This window comes from Vidua macroura, chromosome 4 (assembly GCF_024509145.1).
Source record: "Vidua macroura isolate BioBank_ID:100142 chromosome 4, ASM2450914v1, whole genome shotgun sequence".
In the NCBI taxonomy this organism is placed as follows: Eukaryota; Metazoa; Chordata; class Aves; order Passeriformes; family Viduidae; genus Vidua; species Vidua macroura.
Window position 1 is genome coordinate 37,611,610 of NC_071574.1, and position 20,404 is coordinate 37,632,013.

The following is a 20,404-nucleotide window of genomic DNA, read 5'->3' on the forward strand; positions in this document are numbered from 1 at the left end:
CAGAGATTATGAGGTAAAGGTAGGTGAATTTTTAAAAGATTTTATCGACATTTTTTTCACATTAAAAATCAACATATTATACTACATCTCATTGCCTTGAAGTTTAAATAAGAACTCAGAGTCTTCCAAACTTAGAAGAAGCCTTCCTGCTTCTATGGATGAACAGACCTGTTGCATCAATTTACCATGGACATCCACTTGATTTAGTTGAAATAACACTTATAAAGCAATAAATGTTTAGTTTAAGAGAATGCTTAATGAACAAAGTTTATTACTTTCTGGAAAATCATTGAAATTGAAAGCCACATATATTTACATAAAGTATGTGGCATCTGAAAGAAATCCAATGAATTTTGTTATTAATTTCCTGTGTTGTTTACATGTGTTAGAGCTATGTTTATTCCAGAAGAATCACTCACCAGGAGTGATAGAAATCAAAGTGCAAACTGGTTTATTTTTCTCAGTAACTTATTAAGAACAGCAGCAGTTTCTTGTGTTAGATAGATTATATGCAACAGACACAGATATTTTTCATCAAATATATACACAGTAAATGAGAGAATAAAGGAAAGAAATGTGCAGTCAAGTGAGTTTTTTATTAAACTAAATAAAATAAAAAATTATATGCCATTTTTGCAATCCTGAATTTTTTCTATTAATACCAAAAGGTATTGAATAAGTCACAACACAATTTACAGTGCAATATTTAGTGTATGTTTCAATAACCAAATTCTTATACAATGAAGCACTAATCAAGATAATAAAAACATCAAGTGTTTCATTATGCTTTCTTAAGAACATATGAATTAAAAAATCAATATAAAATCGACTTAACAAATCAAAGACAGTAGAGTTTATAAAGTCCTCTTTTAAAGCTGGAAAGGAACATGTATTTTTATGACAAGTTACAATATGTTAAGATAATTTCTCATTTTTCATATTTAGTGTGAAAATTTTCCTGCGTATTTCTAAACCCCAGACCATCTCCCCTTAGTTTTGGCTTGACTGTAGAGAGCAGCTGGCTTTTTAAAACCATCTATGATGGAAGTTATTCATGTCCTTTCCTTAGCTCCCAGTCCTAACTCCTCAGTCCTTAAGTCTGCAGAATCTTCCTCAAAGGGAGTTTTGCTATGGACTAAATACAACAGTGCAGGACTGGTTTGATCCACTTCTGGGCCTGGAACAAAAAAAAGAAAGAGAATAAGAATTGTGTAGCTTTTCCAAGAGTGCATATTGTAAGCCTTGGAATGAGCATTTTCTTGTTTTAGTAAAGGCAGGTATGGCCAGGATTGAATCCTTGAAGAATGAGTCTTCTAACATCAGATAAATAGGTTATATTTGTGTTTTATTGCACAAAATGTGGAATCCCTCTTTTCTTCATCATCTGCCAAATGTTTCAGCATTTGGAGTTTGTCCTGCAACAGCTCAGATACTCTGACAATGTAAGGATCGAGTCCTCACACCACCAGTGGAAGTGCAACAATCCCTCTGCTGCCAAGGGGCTGGCCAAGCGCTCCAGTCGCTGCACGTGCAAGTCAGACATGGGGGGGATGATGCACCCACCATCCCGGGAGAGCTTGTAAGCATGGAGCTCTGCTCCCAGTGGGAAATAAGGATTTCAGTCCTGCCTGGGCTGCACAAGCCAGAGCAAGCTTCACAGCAGAGGCACGGGGGCTCCAGATCCCCAGGGGGTTGTGTGTGCCTCCTTGGAGCAGCGTCTGTGGTACCCCTCTGCAGAGGGACCAGATTTGCAGTTTCAGCCCTGCTGCCCTCCAAACCCAACTCTGCTGTGGGAGGTTTAACACTTACTTAATGAGGACTATGTGTGTGCATACATATGGATGTGTGTATATCTGTCTACACATGCACACAATATAAATTAACTAAACATGTTACTAGGATACATCAGGAAAACCACATCCAAACAAAGAGTCCAATATGGAAAAAGCTATTAAAAGAGCCCAGCATTTTAGCTTGTTGTGTATAGGAATAAATATGATTACAGGATACCAATATTACATTTTATTCCTTTCCTAATGGCATTTACAAGAGGTGCTGCCTTCTGGGGTTAAAGGAAAGATTGCAAATGAACAAAAGCAATTCTGATCTTTGTAAATAATGTGATGCTCATAATTGAATTGCCCATCTCAGGAAAACCTGATGATGATTTCCATGGTTAAAATTAAGTGTATCAGCCCTTTCTTAAATGCCCAAGACACCTCACAGGAGTCTGAGCTCTGCCCATAGAGCTTTTGAAAGAAATGCAGGAAAGAACTTTTTTTTTTGCTCAAGATTAGAATACCATCACACAAGATCAGTACTGAAAGATGAAGATAGACATGAATTTTACAATTTCCTTTTCATCACAGTTTTCAATTAGACTGACTAGTTAGCCTTAGTAATTTTACTCTTTCATCTTAAATACAAAGACCCTGATGCCTCCTGTACTACTTCACCCAAACTCTGCACTCTACACATAAAGCTGTGAAGACAGCAAATCAGCCAAGGAAACAGAACTGTGCAAGCCAGGCTTCTATAGGAAAAAAGATCTGGGCAGTTAAAATCATTTTTAAAAAAGAAAAATGTGTTACAAATGTAGACCCTTAGCAATAAGTGATACAGGCCTGTGACTTCCCTGGGCACCTCACCTGGCCCTGCTCCCATGCCTCAGATGACATGCTGCTCTAAGAGTTGGCACACCCATTATATTCAGGCTGGTAAAGCGTAATTTTTCTGGGCTACACCAAACGTGCTGTCCCCAGACAATCTGAAGTGTTAGGACACGTAATTAAGTGCTAATTTAAATGACACTAGTCACATAACTAAAAGTCTATGAATTCTTTTTTTTTTCTAGTCATGATTTTCCACACTGGAATTCCTCTTGGAACTGACTTTGAAGTCAGTAACAAGCCTCCCATTGGGTTTAATGCAAAGAGAATCAGCCCTCACTGGAGTTTTTAGTGCAGCAGAGAAAAATATTTTTCCTGTTAAAAGATTTTCTTATTAGTACAAACACATAAAAGACTTCTCAAAGTTATAGTATTAAATATTTGAATGTCTTGCCAAACCTCATCAATTCTCATTGTTTAGCAAAAATGGCACTGACATTCTGAATTGCTAGCTATGGCATTTTCTATGTATTAAGATCAATAATATGCTTTACAAGGAATAAAGGGTTGTCTAATGAAAAAAGTCTTTTAAAAGTCAGGACAATTCCAACTGCTATGCATGATTATAAATTATGTGGTTACTTTTATGGGGGTGGGGTAGGGGGTGATTAAGGCCTTGGGCGCATGAGCCATACTTCCCCCACTTTCTTTCCTCACCAGAAATTATACTTCCCAAAACCGCCCTTTATTATCAGCTAAGTGAATTCTATTTTTGATTGTCAGCGTAAGGCACTAAGTTTTCTGTTTTAGCATCACCCCTGAGTTCTTAAAATATTTATTGGAATAAATGTCTTTGACAAGCTTTAGTGACAGAAGAAAGGTTTTGTTTCAGAAGGAAGATTTGGTTTCAATTTGATTGCTTCAAAGATTTGGTTCAAATGTCTCAAAAGTTGTGCTTTTTGGACCTTATGCTCTACTGCCTATTCAAGGAGCCTCAGCAGATATTAGGTGCATGGGTTTGGGGCTTTGAGTTCCTTCATTCTAAGCAATGCAGATGGACATTCAAAGGCCCCCTCACCTGTACTGAGTTTGTCCTGGCTCCACAAAGACTGTACATGAGGCCAGACTAAACTACAGGGATTTTTTTTTTTTTTTTCAAATGTTAAAGGCAACATGAGCTCTGAAGAAGGAGCCTAGGGAGGATGAGGAGCCACGGTGAGGACATGGCAGCATTTGTGGGTGGCAAAAGAGATGGCTGCACAGAGCCTGCAGGATTTGTCCCCGAGGACAGGTGTCTGCTGTGTGTGCACTCCCTGGGCACTCCAACTGCAGTTAGCTCATGCCAACGATGCCTCCTTAAGTGGCATCCTGCTCTGGTGCTTTTGAGGACGTGCGTTTCCAGCCACATGGGCACAGTTGTGCACTGTCCTTACACAGGACAGAAAAGTCCATCACCACTTTATGCAACCCAAAGAAAGCAATCCAGTTTGGACCTTTTCCAAAGCAGTGACTGCTTCAGACTGACATATCAGAGGCTTAAAAAACCTCCCTTCTTTTTTCCCTTGAGAACAAAATCTTCCATCACTTTTCTGCAAACATCTCAGCATTGCCTAGGTCTGTCAGGAATGTCTGCCCAGCTCAATAGCTTTTAGTCTTTTCTTGCACTGAGGTGGTGGAAAATAAATCTTTTTAGTCAGAAACTGAAAAATACTTTTTTTATATATAGTTATGAGGCTCTGGGGACCTTATTCAGCTCCTTAGGAGGGTTAAACTTCTACTTCTCACTCTCTGTAACAGTATACTGATGTCTGGGTAGAAGCTGTTCTGGTGTTGCCACAGGAGAAGGGAAGAGGGACTGAATCATCAATCATGATATGGAGATTAGAACAGTGTCAAGAGAACGAAGACTGTTTCTTATCCCTTTAGATGCCTGATATTATGTAAGCTAGATGCCACGGTTATGGGAAATGTGTCTGTGAATTCCCCAAAGCAGAGAGATGAAGACAGACATTGCTAGCTCCTTCAATATCTGCCTGACTAACAACCTGCTCTGAGAAGCGGGGCTGCTGGTGCCACCACGTTCTGTGCAGATCCCTGTTTGTGTGAGCATGGATTACATGTGTACTGCCAGAACAGGCTCCTCCAGGGAGGAGGGGAATCCTGATGGGATTAGGCGCGAGATACGCACTTAGCCCTGTCAAGACCAAAAGGCTTCAGTGCATGTGTGGAGCAGAACTACAGGCATCTTACAACATCCCCTGGTGCCAGGGGAGTTACTTGGTAAAGATATGATGATATGAAAAAGACAGTCTAAATTTAAACACCAGATTTCCACCCAATCCCCAGTGTTGCTCTGTTTGAGAGCTGGGCTTGTGTCCCAGTTAAGTAATAGGAGCTTCCTAGGTGTAGACGGTATGAAGGATTGCAGTGACTCTTTCTAAATGCTGTGTCTTGGATCCTCTGCAAAAACTTAGTTTTGTTATGGCAATGAGAAATGCGTACACATAGGTACCCGTGCTACACATATGTAGCATTTATTGCAGTGTACTGCACTACGTTAATTTATGCGCACTAACAGATTGCTCTTTTTTGTAACCTCTCAATATAACATGGTGGGAATTCATGCAAAATTTTAATAAATATATAGAAACAAATAGTCATTAAAATGTGTTGCAAATTCCCAGTTTCCTCCTAAATCAGAACTTTATTTAAATTGTTACCTAAAATGTTTATAAGATTTTTTTTTAATCTTCATGCAGAGCCAAATGGTCTTAATTCCATCTATCATCTCCTATCTGCTCTCCAACAGTCCAGAGCCATAAAATCCTTCTCCATTTCCCATTAAAACCAATGTCAGATGACTCCATTTCTATGACTCAAGACCTTGGCAGATCACAGGACAGGTCACATGCAGTCATTAAGCAGGGGTAAAGGAATATCCATCAGGTTATTGGACTTGAGGTAGAGATATCTGCTGTGTTTGGCTGAACCAGATGTTGGCTGGAAGAATGTAGATGCAAAGAAAGTCAGATATTGATTGCAAGGGATGAGTTTGGAAGCGGACTTTGGGCTGACACCTAATTGTACAAGAAAGTAGCAAGAGATGAGTTAAATCTGCAGAGGCCCAAAAAGATAATTAAAACCACGCCCGAATGACAATGGTTACTAATTTGCTGCAAGTCACTGTATCCCCATGGAGGAAAAAAGGGAAACTGGCAGCTCCCCGGGCCCACTTTGAGAAGCTGTATGTATGCTCTTTGTATTCACAGCTCATGTCTGTAGGTCCCCGCTGCTTCTTTATGGCACCGTGAGGGTGCTGGGGAGCCAGGTCTGATAGGGCAGAAAAACACCAGGAAACACGTTTTGACAAAAAAGTCTTGCGAGGCTCCCATGTGGGCTCCACATTGTCTATCGCGTGCCTTTGATGTTGGGTTTGGCTCGTGGGAAGGCGTGAGGCCAGATCCTCCTTCTGGGACGGGCGGTGCCAGCCCCACACACCCATCGCAATGACAGATGACACCGTACAACCCCAGGTGAGGATCCAAACCGTTGCCAACAAGGCAGCCTTTTACATTTTTTCCTTCCTTTTTTTAAACCTTTTTTCTGTCTCCTTTTTTCTCTTTTATTTTTATTTCACTTTTAAATTCTTCTTTCTTTCAGCATCTTTCTATTTTTCTTTTTTTCTCCTTTTATTTTTCTTTTTTCTTCTTTCTTCTTTTTTTGGTGGGGGGTTTTTTCTTTTTCTTTTTCTTTTTCTTTTTCTTTTTCTTTTTCTTTTTCTTTTTCTTTTTCTTTTTCTTTTTCTTTTTCTTTTTCTTTTTCTTTTTCTTTTTCTTTTTCTTTTTCTTTTTCTTTTTCTTTTTCTTTTTCTTTTTCTTTTCCTTTTTCTTTTTCTTTTTCTTTTTCTTTTTCTTTTTCTTTTTCTTTTTCTTTTTCTTTTTCTTTTTCTTTTTCTTTTTCTTTTTCTTTCACTAATGGTTAGGAGTTTGCTGAGTTTCTCGCTGCAAATGCGGTTCTTTCCTCCCCGAATGAAGCACGGTCTCAAATTGCTCTCTTCCCAGTAGGCGCAGGCCAGAGCATGTGCCGGGCGCTGCCCACAGAGGGGACATGTCCGGCAGGAAGCCGACCTGGCTGCTGCCTGGCCTCGTACCTGCTCGTAGCTGGCCTGAAAAGCAATCCCCACCTTCCTGCAGAAAGGAAGAGATGCTCAACAGCTCTGAGCTTCCAGCTCCCTGGCTGCAGGGGCTCGGCAGCTCCCTCTGCCTTGCTCTGCGTCCTCTCTCGGCTCTTCGAGCAAGACACCGACGGGAAAATACTAATAATCAAAACGGTGGGAGTTTCCTCTCCTCTCCTCTCCTCTCCTCTCCTCTCCTCTCCTCTCCTCTCCTCTCCTCTCCTCTCCTCTCCTCTCCTCTCCTCTCCTCTCCTCTCCTCTCCCTCCTCTCCTCTCCTCTCCTCTCCTCTCCTCTCCTCTCCTCTCCTCTCCTCTCCTCTCCTCTCCTCTCCTCTCCTCTCCTCTCCTCTCCTCTCCTCTCCTCTCCTCTCCTCTCCTCTCCTCTCCTCTCCTCTCCTCTCCTCTCCTCTCCTCTCCTCTCCATTATTTTTATCCTTTCTTTTAACTAAGTGAATGAATCAGGTCTGAAATCATTGCTTTGATGTGTTACACGGTGACTTCATAGAGGATTATTAAAGAAGGGGTGGATGTATGCATTTATCCATTATTTTTGTACACCGCAGCCTACAGTTAGTTATAGGAAAAAAAGAAAAAAAAATGGGCAAATGACTGTTCTTTTACAACGAGGTTTTTGAAAGCTGAACTGTGCCACGCGAATTTTGGAAACTAATTAAATGCACTTGAGAAAGTTTTGCAAAAAGAACACGAAAGAAAACCAGTCTCGCCTCTCTGCAGTGCACCGAGGAGAGATCTCATCATGTTTGTCAGCTAGGAGCTCTCTCCTTCAAACTTTTTTTCTTAATTTTTCTCATGGGGCCTGAAGGGGGATGTTTGGTATCTGCTCCTAACTCCAGGCACCTCTTGCACCCTCTGATAAATGAGATAGCTTTCTGCCGGGAAGCGCCGGAGGTGACGCCGTGCTGCCTCTCAAACAAGGCACTCGTGTCTCACTGCCCCGTCTCGCCCGAGCACAGGGAAAGCCTGTCCCTTTCCCACGGGGTCAGGGGCGGGAAGCGATGCCACAGCTCAGCCCTGCGAGGGGGAGCCCGGCAGACGCCTCCGCGAGATTCACATCCAAAGGACACTCTTATTCCACCCCATCACGCCACAGCGCATGTCCCATCCTGCCCTATCAGCAAACCGCAGCATTTCAGTAAAGTTCCCTCGCGCATTTATGCATACATGTTGATACGTGGTTACATATATATCGTATGATTTTATATTTATAATATGTAAAATGTGTATTTAAATAGTCCTCACTTTGTGTTGCTCGTAGATCTGCAAGCTTATGAAACAAATGAAGGGAAATTACGGGACTAACTCACTATTCTTTAAAAAGGTAACCGAAACAATCTAATATATATTCGACTGTAATCATTTATCATTAATTAATCGCCGCCCAGGGAAGCACCTGGGGCAGGGGCTGGGAAGGGGGATGTGTTTGATTCCACCGCTGCTGCTCGGGTGGGTGCGATATACGGCTTTAAACACGAGCTCGGCTCCTTCCCATCCTGTCTGCTCCTCAGCAATGAGGGCGGCAGTACGCTGCCCTCGCGGCGCCCGGGAAGGAGAGCAGGAAAGCGAATGTGCCCCGCGGGCGCGGGCGGCCCGGCTGTGGGGCACCCCGGGGCATACGGAATCCTGCATCCCGCTGGTGCCGCCTGCCACCTGCCCCGCGTAAGGCGGCGAGTTGGCAGCCGCGGGCAGCTGCTGGCACGGTCCCGCCCTGGCCCCCCGGCTGCGGTATCCGCCGCTGTCGTGCTCGGGTCCCAATGTTCTCAACCTCGTCTGCAAAGAGCATACTTTCCCTGGAGGTCCTCCCAGCTCTCGGCTTGGGACTCCGTGTGCCATTTGAATAAATGGTACCACCGAGATGAAACGCACTCATCGTCGGGGTGGGTACGGTTTGCACCTATCCCAGGCTCCGGCCAGCAGCACGCCGCGAGGAGAGACCCTTGGTAGTTACACCCGAGCGGCGAGGGCGCCTGCATGGCTTGGGTGGCACATCCCAGCGCAAGTCCCTCCGTTTTGACAGGACTTAGAGGCCTGCCAAGGCCTGAGGACCGTGAGGGAGGAGGTGGCCCTATCCTATACGGGCATCCGCTCATACGAGCGTAGAGTGTTTGGATCGGGCTGGGTGGACACGGGAAGGCACCGAGAGCAGGAACCAGCGGGCGATGGGGGAAGCCAGGAGAGGAGGGAGAGCTGCCACTTTGCGAACACCTCCCTAAAGATGTAGCCTGGGTGAGGCTCCGCCGGCCTCAGGAACGGCGGGGAGAGGCTGCAGCCGGCCAGGACCTGCCTGGGGAGTTGTGCGTGTCCCGGGCAGGGACAGGGCAGCCAGGGAAATCGCGTCCCCGGCCTGGGAATCAGCCTGTGCCTCGGGAGCTGTCCTGGCACCGCACCCGCGGTTTCTCCCCGTGTGGAACACTCCGCAGCCATCCCGCAGGATATTTTCCGACGGTGAGGGAAAAAGCCTAATCAGGGTTGTGGAGTGTCCCGCCAAGTGCACATTACCCATGGATTTCCCTTTCCCGCCACAAGAATTTAAAGGGTTTTGTACGGAGGGCAAACGCGAAGCTGAGGGATGCTGCTAAGCTTACAAGGCTGAGAGTGTTCGCCGGGGGCTGGGGACGATATAGCTAAAGCTAAATCCCGCACACGTGGTGCCCACCGACCTGGTGTCCCAACCTTTCCTAGCACTGCTGCAAATTAACGGCTGATTACGAGCTGAAGGATGCAAGAAGAGGCACATCAATCTGCCTGGAGGGGAGCACGGCAACTCTGGACTCCAGAGATGCTCTCACTTTACGCCGAGGCCAAGTCCTTTGTTTTGTGAAGATAGACACGCTGGACAAATCCCTTCAGGTTCTGAATGACAGCCTACATGTCCCACTGCTTGGAAGGCTGGGCACCGCTGGCCTGACCGCTGAACATTGCAGTGTTAGGTTTTCTGGGTGAATTTTGTGCTTCTCGGAGACAAGTGCTGCGAGCTGGGGAGACCCCAGCCGAGCGGTTTTCCTGGGGACGGTGTTTGCTGGTTTGGAAAGGTGTGGCAAGAAATCTCACCCGGTATTTTCCAGCGATTACTTCAGTGGGAAAATAGGACAGGAAATACTCCCCCGATCGGCTCTTTCCTGCGGTGCGCGTTCGGTTATCGCATCGTCCCTGTGAGCTCAGGGAAAAAGAGGCCCTCTGCCTGCCCTTGGCCTTGCGGGGTGAGTGGAGGCGCTGGGGCGAGGTCAGCTACCGCCGGAGCGGAGCGGAAGGGAGCGGCTGCCGCCCTCAGCCTCCTCGGGGGCACTCTCCGCCGGCTGGGGCGGTACTGGCTGCCGGCGACTGTGACGGGCGGCGGCTGAAAGGTGTGAGGCTAAACCAAACCCCCATTTTAAAAAAATAAATAAAATAAAATCCGTCATCTACAAGTAAGATCCATTCTGGTTTTGATACATACAGCCTCCCCGCTCCTCCCCCCGCCACCAGCCCCGTGTGGTTTTCCTGCCGCTCGGAGGTGCTGGTTGCAGAGTCCAGGCCACATAGCTGACCCCCAGCCAGCTCTCCACGCCGAGACACTGGCATCTGAAATATTACCCGGGGAGCTGGAGCCGCTTCGGCAGTATCGCCCCGCTCTTCCCCAAAAGGTATCCGGGGAATCCTTCCCCTCCCTTGCCCGCCGCAGCCCTTTCAAAGAAAGTCAGCCCGATGTGTTAGCCTAAGTACGAAGCATCCGAGGAATTTCCACTGGGGAAACGACCCTTTCCGCGGGCTGGCGGCGTTTCCCGCGCTGCGGCCCGTCCTGCCCGGGGGCTGGGGGGCCGCCAGGCGCAGCCCCTGGCGGGGCGTACCTTAAGGCATGGAAGCGTTTAGCGGTTTCGGCGGTATTAACTCCTAACAGGGTGTGAAAAGTATTGGGGATTGAAAAAGCTGTGGGAAAGTGGATTCTTTCCAAGTCGGGCGAGCTGGAGCTTTCCTCTGCTCTACTGGCGGACACCTTGCGCTGCTCCTGCCGCAGGGGCCCCCGAGGAGCAGCCCCTTCCAGGCGGCTGGGAGCCAGACAGCCCGGCAGGTGCGATGTCCCTCTCAGCTTGACCGTGAGCTTTTATAGGTGGAAAACACGGCATCGCGTTTTGCCACCAGCCTCCCCACCCGTGTCACCCTACCAGCGCCATGGCGCTGAGCGCGGGAGATGCCGCTCGGTGGTAGCTCTTCAGAAGGGGCCCTGGCCTCGCCAGGCAAGGTCTTCCCATCTTCTTTTGCTGCGGGAGCGGAGGCTGGGGCCTTGCTCTGCCTCCAGCCGCCGCGGCCCCACACCCCTGCGTTCTTTCATCCCAGCCCCGCCGCCGCAAGCGGCTCAGCGGCGTAGGCACCGCCGGGGCACCCGGACAAAAGGACTCTTCTCCCAACAACTTCTTGTCGGTTTTTGCCCCCTTCCTAAATTTTTCATCAGTACGTCGGGTTTTTTTTTTTTTTTTTTTTTTTTTTTTTAAGTGTGACGGCCCCGGAAAATGACCAGGGTACAAATATTTCAGACCTGATCAAATTGAAGCAGCCGTTAACACTTGCTCTAATTAGAGCGGATATTCACACCGCTGGCCCGGCCTCCCCGAAGGAGCATTACGATATGTAACCTGTGTCCACATTCAAACTCTACCTTCTCGCGGGGGGGGGAGGGAGGGGGAAGGGGGGGGGAAATCTTAAACCTTGGGGCCAAAAAGAAAAGAATAATGATGATGATAATGACGATAATTATTATTATTATGATAACTGTATTGATGATGATGATAATAATAACAAGAACAATAATGGTTGGTTTCTCCTCGCCATAGAAGACAGTGGATAGCCAAGAGTTAGCTTCTGATAACCTGCGCTTGCCCTGACCATGGCTGCCCCGGGGAGAGAAGGTAGCTGCAAGCTCCGGTGCTGCCGGCCTGCCTCTGTCGCCGCCCTGCCCTCCCGCTCGCCCAGCGCCGCCCCTCGGGTCGGGGGGACGGCGGGTGCCGGTGGTGGTACGCGAGTGCGGGGCGGTGAAACCGCCAACCTCCGCCGGGAGGGAGCAGTGCGGGGCGAGCCGCTGGAGGGGGAACCGAGCGTCGCATCGCTTACCTGGCTGAGGCAAAAGACACAGCAAGAAAAACCCTTCTCTGGGAAAAGTACAAATCTTCCTCAAGCACTCCCGGACCCGCGTCCCCGGTGATGCACTTGGCCAGCGGAGGGGAAAGCCACCGGCAGCAGCTGCTCCACCGAGAAGGGCGGGAGCGGCCGCAGCGTCTGGCTCGCTCAGCGGTTCCGAGAAACCCCAAGATAAAATGACAGGCTCTTTCTGTGGAGAAATCAATTTCTAAGCATCAGAGGGAGGTTTTAAACAAATAAACTTTTTTTTTTTTTTAAAAAAAAAGCCCCCCTCCGACCTGTGATTGAGAGACAGTTAAAAATAATTGCCCCTGTTAAGAGACAGGAGACCAGGTTACAGGGAAAACTACCTTCTTTCAAAGCCCGCTAATGGCCATACGATTCATTAGGTTACTTAATCCTAATAACCTTGCTAGCATCAGTCCCGGTGACCCAGCCCATTAAGCACCACCAGCGAAACCCTATAAAACAGGCAAGGGGAATGTCCAACATCTGAGCACATTTATTAGCATTATGTTCCTGAGATAACATGCCCGCGGCTCCCCTGCATACTGCTGCGGGCAGGTTGGGGAAAGAGCGAGCTCTATTTTCGGAAGGGCAGAGCACAGGACCAGAACTCCTTGAGGCGGATGGCTGGTCCCACCGTCACTGTCATTCACGGTCTCCCGTTCTCTCTGCTTTCCTCCCCCGGCCCCCGTGTCTCCAGCCAAACAATAGCTACATTTGTGGCGAGCATTTTTTCCTTCTGATTAAACCCAGGCCAACCAATGGCAGCCAGAACTAAACAAAACGCAGAGAGTAACATTTCGATCATAAACGAGAGTTAACAACTAAAAAAAAAAAAAAAAAAAAAAAAAAAAAAAAAAAAAAAAAGACAGAGAGAGAGAAAGGGGTGGGGGTGAGAGATAAAAAGTCTCCCTTACACCGAAACGTGCTAGTGAGTCAATGCCGTATCACCCTCCGTGAAGGGGTCGGCTGAGGGGGAGAGAGGGAAAAGGGAAGTGAGGGAAGCAGCAAGGCCGGTTCCTCCCGTGCCTTCCAGAGCTGCAGACAAACCGGACGCCTCCCCGGCATCTCCCTGCCAGGGTGAGGTCTCTGTAATTTATGACACGCGAGTTGTTACGGTATTTGCCCCTGCTCCGAGCGCGGCTGCTCGGGGCGCAGGCACATGCAAGCGATTAGAAGAGCGAAGGGCTCTCTCTAGCCGGGGAGAGACCTCTCCTAGCGCGGCTGTCACCCCATTCCTCCGGCCCTCTCCGGGCAGGCAGATCCACTCCTCTCCCAGCTTGGGGTGGCTCCCCGCGGCCGGAGTGAAACCCCTCCCAGGATCTGCAGAGGAGCAAACCATCTTCAGACTTTGACTCTCTGCAATCCCCCTACCAACACTTCTTTATTTTTCCTTTCCATTGCTGAAGAAGAATGTGCCCAGAGGCAGCGGGATGGCGTTGTTCGCACGCTGGCGCGCGTTAAGAGGTGCCGGCTCGGGGTAACAAGGGCTCCCGGAGGACACCGGTCCCAGGCTCCCGCCGCTGCCCACCCAGGCAGCAGCGAAGGGGCGGGTGGCAGGAGCCGCCGCGATAGCGCCCGGTTGAGTCGAAGGTGGTCAGGCGGCGTTCAGACTCCACAAAGAGCTGACGTGATCTCTCGCTATTTTCGCAATATTTTTAACACGCTGGCAGAGATGAAAGCAAGAAAGGTGGCGGAGAGGGAACCGCTGCACCCTGCTGAACTGCCCATTCCCGGTGCTGCCGGCTCTGCAGAGGGCTTGCCGGTGATTAACCCTGAGGGCTGATCCTACAAGCTCTCCTCCCCGGGAGAAGTGTCCGCCGCGTTCGCCGGGGTGCCAGGGGCACTGACTGCTGCACCGCAGTGGGGCCGGGGGCGAGGTGCGCCCTGCACCCGTCCCACACCTCCGCAACTGACAGCGATCCTGTTGTTAAGCTCTTTGCCTATTTTTAAAAATTTGTTTGTTTTTCCTCAAGGGCTATTTTAAGTCATAAAATGTTGGTCTGGCTTGGAACTTGTCATAACAGGAGACTGCTTTATTTATTGGGTTATTTATTTCTTTTACCAGCAACAGTATCTCGAACACAGTTCGGCTGGAAAAAAAGGAGTTTCCAAAAGCAAGGGGAGAAATAGGGCGTGAGAGGAGGGAGCAGTAAGAGAGAGAGAAGAAAAGAGAGGGGACAGAGGGAGAGGGTGGGAGATCAAGACAGAGAAAAAGCAAGCGATAAAGAGGGAAATCTAGAATAAAGCAAGAAGGAGGAGAGAAGCAAGTAGTGGAAACAAAGCAAGAGAAAGCAAGAAAGAGAGAAAGAGAGAAAGGGAGAAAGGAGGGAAGGAAGGAGGGAAGGAAGGAGGGAAGGAAGGAAGAAAGAAAGAAAGAAAAGAAAAGAAAGAAAGAAAGAAAGAAAGAAAGAAAGAAAGAAAGAAAGAAAGAAAGAAAGAAAGAAAGAAAGAAAGAAAGAAAGAAAGAAAGAAAGAAAGAAAGAAAGAAAGAAAGAAAGAAAGAAAGAAAGAAAGAAAGAAAGAAAGAAAGAAAGAAAGAAAGAAAGAAAGAAAGAAAGAAAGAAAGAAAGAAAGAAAGAAAGAAAGAAAGAAAGAAAGAAAGAAAGAAACCCACACATGCCAGCTTTTCAAAATTAAAACAAGAAGCCCCAAAGCATTCATTTTGGTATTAATATTATTTAGCATTAAAAACTCCGGGAACTTCAAACAAACTTCTTGCAGGGAAAAGAAAGAGAAAAGAACTATTCTCTGGAAACCATTTGTTCACAGCTCGAACTGTGCCGTTTTGGCTTAGAAACAAAATTCAAGACGCCCAACCCTGTCCCTCCTCCCCCTCAGCATATATCTTTTCAGCACACATTTTAAAATAAATATCCTTACGAGTCTTTCCAAAATGTCCCCTTGTTATGAATTGATAGGATACAACATATCCCAGCTGTGTGCCTGGGAATTGAGATTTAGCCCTTTAAATGCCAGGACAACATCTGGGGGGGAAAGAATTACGGCGGCTTCGCCCCCTCCGCTGGGTGCCGCCGGCGGGGGGTGGGGGCCGCGCTGCCCCGTGCGCCGGAGGTGAGAGGGGGCTCCGCGGGCACCCGGCGCGCCGCTGCACCCCCGGGTGCCACGGCAGCCCCGCGGAGCAGCAGCCGGCCACCTGGTGCTCTGGGTGCAGATAACCCCAGGAAAGAGTCCCCAACTAGGCGAAGGAGAAAATGGGGCTTTTTCTGACTCTGCCCGCAAACTCTTTTAATTTTACCATGCTTTTCGTCCTACTGCTCAGTGAGTCAACATAAACTGCATATTCAGTATCTAGTTTGCATAGAATGTAATAAAATAGCGGAAAGGTTGCCAGGGATCTCCTCGGAGGTGTCCTGCTTGGGAAACAGGGACCGAACAGGCGCGGTTTTCATCCCATCATAAAATTAATTCAACCTCGAAGACATTTTCGTGGAAGTTTACTTAATAGAGTTTTCCCGTAGCTATTTGGTCCCAGAAGAGTGCTTATCATTAACAAAAAAAAAAAAAAAAAAAAAAAAAAAAAAAAAAAAAAAAAAAAAAAAAAAAGTCGCAGGAGGAATTTAGAGTGTGATCTTCTGTTTTGGGGCTTGCAACAGGTGTCAGAGTTCTCTTCGGGGAGAAGGAAATATATTAATCTACATACACACACACACACACACACACACGTGACTATTAAATAAAATTACCGCTTTTCTTTAAAAAAAAAAAGGCAAAAGGAAAATGTTACCGCTTTAAACACCTTCTATGCTTATACATCTTACACTCAAAATACATTATGTGATCTTATCATGTTTCAGTCTCTATTTTCTTGTTGATTTTAATGAGATGCTGTAGTCGGAACCATCGCCGGCCGTCTTTAATTAGATGTACACTTTTAATCTTATGTTTGGGTACGTCTTCTTAGGGTTGGACAAGTAAAAAATACCTTTGTTTTCAAAACTAAGAAAGATGCGCGAGTAATAGCATTGCGAATGACGTAAGACTATGGCCACCACTAATAAAAAAGTATGATGAAGCACGTTTGAGGTGATCTAGAAAATGAGTTACAGTTAGTTTCTGTCCCTTCTTGCCTCCCTGTATCCAGCACGATATTACCTTCACTCTGCCAAGAGAGGAGGGAAAAATAAATTTAATAAAAAACCCTAACTCGTTGTCCTTCAGGAAGCACAATTTCTAACAGCTGTTTTACAGAGGAGGAGCCAGTGAGCAAAAAAAACCTGAGGAATGAGCCTTTAACCCAAGGTGATGCACAACTTTTTAATCCATGCCCCCACACATATATATTTATGCCCACATATTCCAACAGCTAGTCCCTAATGCACCAACAGCGCGTTATTCTGGGAGAGGCAGTATATGTATAAAATCCTGACATATCTAGTGATTTGAGCTTGGGGAAGCTCCAGAAAGTTTCTAAACTGTGCGTGAGGATAATTTTTCCATTCCTTTAGCACCCCCCGCTCGGCGACTGCAGACGCCCGCCGCGCCAGGTACGGGCAGGGCAGAGGGAAGGGGCCCGGAGGCGGCCAGCCCCGGGATTCCCGGCCGCCTCCTCCGGCCGGCGGATGTGCGTGGAATGTGCCCGAGGAACTCCCGCCAGGGCACCGTCCGGCACTCCCTGCCCCGGCGCAGGGAAGGGGCACACCCCCGCCTGCAGAAGCCTGCGCTCCAAACCACGGGTTTTTCTCCCCTCCCTTTTACCCCCAGGACTCGCACCACAGCCAAGCCAGAACCGGTTTCCTAAAAGCAAACTGCCTTCCTCAGAGCCTTTTAAGTCCCAGCCCGGCCCCGGGATACAGTGCACACGAGGATGCTGTACGAAGGATACCAAGGCAGCCCCAACCCGGAAAGTGCCGTGGATTCAAGGAGGGAGAGCAGTGAAATATTGAAAGTACTCGCAGCTGGCAGCTCACCGCAGTACCCATGGCAGGAGGGGCTTTGGCGCAGACGGGGGTCCCAGCCCCTGGGTTACTGCCCGCGCCCACCGCACATGCCCCAGCCAGTGTAGCAGAAGAGCTCCGCCAACAGAGCTGTTTTGGGTTTTGTTGTTGTTGTTTTTCCTGTTTGTTTGTTTGTTTGTTTTCTTTTTCTGAAATTTCCCCAGAAAGTGCGGAATTCACACGCAGGAAACGGCAGCAGAGGAACGAGAGGGTTCCCTGCCCTTGCGCTTGCCCAGCCGTCCCCCAGCCACAGCAGCTCCCCGAGCCTGCCTGCTCGAGGATGGATGTGCTTCATGCCCTTGTCGCGCATGGAAACCCAGGCCATCCTGCGAACGACGTGTTGCCTAAATAAAGATAAAACGTGCTATACATCACAGGCTTTCCCGGTTATTCTCAATGACTTGTCGATTCCTCCCCCCTCTCCATCCATCCCCCTACACCCCCGGCACACGTGCAATGATAGAAAATGGTTTTAAATGACGAAGGGTCACGTAGAGCCATCCTGATCGTTTAGCAAAAATAACAGAGCTATTATAGAGCTGAAGGAAGGAGCCAGGGAGCTCACCCACACGTGCTTCAGTGCTGTGCCTCGACTGAACGCACACACATAGACAAACGCATATGTATGTGTGTGTGTGTGTGTGTGTGTGTGTGTGTATCTATCCATCCATCCATCCATCCATCCATCCATGCATCCATCAATCCATCCATATATATATATATATATATGCAGCGGCACCGTCCCATGTGACCCCCCCCCTCAGGACTCTCTCATTAGGCCGTAAATACGTGCACAGATGACAGTGAGCGCTCCTGTAGGGGTGGGAGGAGGGGACGTGCAGGGCTGCTTGTGTCTTTGGGATGGAAACGCACATAAAGCCTTTTATGAGAGCTCGGGAGACAGCAGTTGCTCACTAACCTACTTCTTTTTCTCTCTCTTTTTTTTTTTTTTTTTTTAATCTCTATTGCCGAAAACTGGAAATAATTAAATTCTTTAAAGGTTTACTTTCGAAACCGTCGCTGGAGTAAACTATGATTCAGGTGTAAATAATTACCCAAGTCATGAAAACGGCAACTGCTACATGTGGTTTATTCATTGCTTGCCTTTTTTTCTCTTTCTTTTTTTTTTTTTTAGTCGTTTGATCATTTTCATCCCTAACTGTCTGCCAAATTCGCATATTTGTAATTTACTAAACTTTATCGTTCCTACCAGGATAGGGATGTTGTACATTAGTTTCCAGACTCGTCCTGCCCTGCCCCAGTGAAGAAGCTTGGCTGGATGTTCCTCAAGAAGGGACAACGCTATTACCCCGGTTTTAGAGCTGAATAAAATATGCTTCCCCTTTCATAAACGCTACCAGACCCATTTGATTTTAGGCTCCCGAGAATAAATGAATTATTAAAGGAAAGAAATTGTTTAAACACAATAGCTACTTGGCTAAATGAAAGCAATCCCTGGGGCAAGACTAGCAGGGTTTGGCCAGAGAGCTCAATAATGGAAGTATCCGTTAAACGAAAATCTTAGAGAAATAGGACAGACGTGGACGTATAATACACAGCATATAAACAAAAACCCAGGATTTACTTCATGCCTGTTTTCTTCAGCCTGCTCTTACTTTTTTTTTTCTTTTGCCTACACTACAACTTCAACCCATTTGACTCTTCAAAAAGCCGTGGTGAAAAAAAGGCAGGAAACTTACTTTAAAAAAGTAAATTTTGCATAGTAAGCCACCACTTGAACATGTTCTGGTGTTGTAAAAGTGTGTTTTATCAGGCTGTAAATTACTGCCACTCTGACAGAGCAGCCGGAAATGTAAATCACACCGTAGAATTGAAGTTATGAAAAAAATTGTTCCCTTTTCCACGTCCCAGGAAGATCTCGGAGCTGCTGGATTGGGAAGGGAGGGGAAAGGCTTGTTTACTATTTTTCTTCTTCACCAAACTATTGGCTCCACGGTGCCTGGGACTTTGATGAGAAAGAATGGACAATGTGCAGAGTCCCTTCCTATGACACCCAGGCCACCGCCACTTGGGAGGTCCTTTGGCCTAATGCAACCACAGCTAACTGCTCCCAACAGGAGGCTCTGTGGATCAGGCAAGGTCACAATTATACTTCTGCTAAAGGCAAGAGTTGCCTAAAAAAAAAAAAAAAAAAAAAAAAAAAAAGACAAAAGGAAAGAGGGGGGGAGGGCGTGTGCCAGCGGTTGAATTAAAGCCTTTCAATTCATTTTAGGAAGGAAGGACGGAGAGCGGGGTTAGTTGAAACCGTTTCCAACAGGCATGAACAAAACGAGGTTGCTTCCATCCAGAGAGAAATTAGAGGGAATGAGGTCCGGGGCGCTTCGCAAGAGGTTACTCCGATCCCAGGGCTGCCACACCAAATCGCCCATCGGGAGCACTTCGCGATCCTGCGAAGCATTTTGAGGGCTCATTCACTCACAGGAGTTCTCCCTGGTGCCATACCTTGCACAGGCATTGCTCCTTTAAGGTAGGGAGGAGAGAGCTACACAACCATGGTCTACAACGAGCCCTCAAGCACTGACCCATTTGCACGGAGTGGGAGAAGAGCTCCAAGAGACCCCACAGCCGATTGCCTCTGATTTGGGCACTTGGGGGCATCAATATTTTATGAAGGTGGGAGGACAGGAATGTTGAAACTCATTATATGTCTCGGAGAAACAGGGCCGTTTAAACACGAACCGTTTGCATTTAAGAGGTGAAAAAATGCGGGGAGGAGGGAAGAGGGGAGGGATGTCCCGACCTCCGCCGCTTACCGGATCACCGGCTGCCCGTCCCTGTGGATTCGCAGTTGGTCCATCCTCCTGGCTCCTGGCAAGCTGGCCAGGTGCCCTCCCAGCACCCGCCGGCCAGCCTTCCCCTACTCCTCCGGTTCTTCCTCCGGTCCCCCCGTTTAAAGTCCCCAAAGTCACCCCCGGTAGCTCGAGTCCCGCCGGGTCGGGGGCTTTGGGCGGATCCGGGTCCTGGTTGCTGCCTCCCGCCACGGCGGGCGGGACACGGAGAGGGGTCTTGCCTTGTCCCCCCATTCCCACCTTATCCCCGCGTCTGGGACAAGGGGACACCTCAGCCACCCAGCTTCGGGAAACTCCTTTCAGGCAGCGAGATCCGACCGTGGGAGGAGGGACCGGCTCCGGAGATCACTTCGGCCGCCGGCCCCGGCCCCGCTCCCGCCGCCCCCCTCTTACCTGGACGACGGTCCCCGCGCTCGGCGACGGGCTCTCAGCAGGACGAGGGTGAGAGGGGACGCCTCAGCCCCCCCGGATGCACACGGGTCCGGTCATGGCCCCCCGCGCACCCCAGAGAGATCCAGCGGGAGGAAGAGAGAGGGAGGAGAGAGGAAAAGCCTTTTTTTCCCCCTTTCTCTCCCTGTTTGAGCCGAAGTGACCTGCAGTATCTGGAGAAGGTTTTTGAAGACGTTTGGGAGGGAGGGAGAGAGTTTTCTGCTGAGAAACTCAATCTGCCATACAGTAGCGACGGCATCTGGGATCTGTCACTGCTGACAGCACCAC

At 48.1% G+C, this 20,404-nt stretch overlaps 1 long non-coding RNA gene across 1 annotated transcript; it reads right to left on the minus strand.

The window, feature by feature from the left end:
* Positions 1 to 862: 862 nt before the first annotated feature.
* LOC128805888 (uncharacterized) lies at positions 863 to 20,242 on the minus strand. The gene is made up of 3 exons (XR_008436635.1): positions 20,081 to 20,242; positions 11,887 to 12,103; positions 863 to 1,177 (listed from the first exon to the last, which is right to left on the minus strand). It is a non-coding gene; the product is annotated as an uncharacterized LOC128805888 (long non-coding RNA).
* Positions 20,243 to 20,404: the final 162 nt, after the last annotated feature.